This window comes from Trachymyrmex septentrionalis, unplaced genomic scaffold, assembly GCF_001594115.1.
Source record: "Trachymyrmex septentrionalis isolate Tsep2-gDNA-1 unplaced genomic scaffold, Tsep1.0 scaffold212, whole genome shotgun sequence".
Classification (NCBI taxonomy): domain Eukaryota; kingdom Metazoa; phylum Arthropoda; class Insecta; order Hymenoptera; family Formicidae; genus Trachymyrmex; species Trachymyrmex septentrionalis.
In genome coordinates, this window is record NW_017305310.1 from 471,850 (window position 1) to 473,564 (window position 1,715).

At 24.5% G+C, this 1,715-nt stretch overlaps 1 pseudogene; it reads right to left on the reverse strand.

Moving 5' to 3' along the window:
• Positions 1-1,715, reverse strand: part of LOC108748144 — a 30,658-nt pseudogene that overhangs the window by 15,631 nt on the left and 13,312 nt on the right.

The window sequence follows — 1,715 nt, forward strand, 5'->3', positions numbered from 1 at the left end:
TCAAAAAATAACAATTTTCATGAATGTACGGAAGGAACAGAAGCACTTAACGAGTAATTATAATTACTTTGCATTAATTATAATATATGATGTTTTGAATTTAATATTAAATTTTCTATATAAATATATTTTATCTATTATATGAAACATTCTTGTAGTGATTCCATCAATTACCTTTATAATAAGTAGATTTAGTAGACAATTGGAAAAAATTTTTTCAAAAAAGTAGCAGACATTTTGATGCCAGTCGCTAGATACGTGGACATTACACCAAATTGACGCGATGTAATAATGCAACATGCAATCGATGTAACAAAAAATTCATTATATGTATTAATCACTTAAATACTTTATAAGCTGACTTGATAAAGACACATTCAGATAAATTAACAGAAAAGGAGAAGAAAGAAGTTGAACTCCATTGGGTTTAGAACTTTTTTACTATAAAACGCGATATAGAGACAACATGTAAAGCAACAAATGCACATGTTCAATTGATTTAAAAGAACGCTTAAAACGAATTCACAAGTAAGTATATTCCATGTATACCAAAGATTATTAATGTTACCCGCGTGCTTATGTGTATCATTTTTTTATTTTTTTGGTTAACGCAGTTAAATATTGTTTTTAACCTTATGTTAAAAAAGTACAAAGTGTTATATAAGAGTACTCGAGTAGTGTTTCGGAACGTAGCCAACAAGAAAAATTGATTGATTCAATATTTGATATTGTTTATTTTTTGATATTTTTAGTAATATATCTTTATTTCTTGTATAATTTTGTAGAAAATTTTAGACAAGAAAATTTTTATAATGATTGTATGCTTAACTTCCACAATTCTTAAAAATAATAGCTGTCATATAATTGTCGTGTAATATAATGTAATTGTCGTGTAATGTAACGTTAAATGCCAAATATTTTATTAACTTTATGTCATTACCTGTATCTTAACAGATTCGCACCAAACGCTTCAATTTCATTGGACCATTGCGGAGAATCTTTCCGATTCTGATTTGGCAGAATATATAAGATTATTTAATTCAGATGACAATTTATTTTTTAATGAAATTTTTGACTACCTTTTAGGCAAGGTTAATTTACATATTATGTACAAAAACAAGTACATTTATTGACGATTGAATTGATTATTTCGAAGTGAACTTATTTCTGAGTGAACATTTGCGTTTAAACTTTTTTTATTTCTTTAAACCACATATTTTATATGACTCGTATAATATTATATTAAATATTACTTTGAACGTTTTTCTAACATTGTAGCATCGGCGAATTTTATATAAAAATTTCATTAATGTTACATTAAAGCATCAACTTTCAATATTTAAATTTATCTTGATTTATTTCGGTGTGATTTTTCATTTTCAACACATATTACAATTTTAATATAGATTTTTTCCTATACTCGTATATTAAACGAAAGAGATATGTATTTTATTTTGTTTTATTCTATATCGTGTAGAAGTAATTTTATTTGTACTTAGTCATTTATTTGTCATACATATACAGTAAGTGCAATAAGTGTTTGGTAAGGAAATTTTTTATAAGTCTTTTTTGTAAAAAAAAATAATTAAACATTTATTACCAATTTTGCATAATGAATACATTCTGTTCTAACATATACTAATAAGCTCGTATTTCTGATTTCAGAAGTTTAATTTTTTGACTGTACAAATACTTTATATATATATATATATATA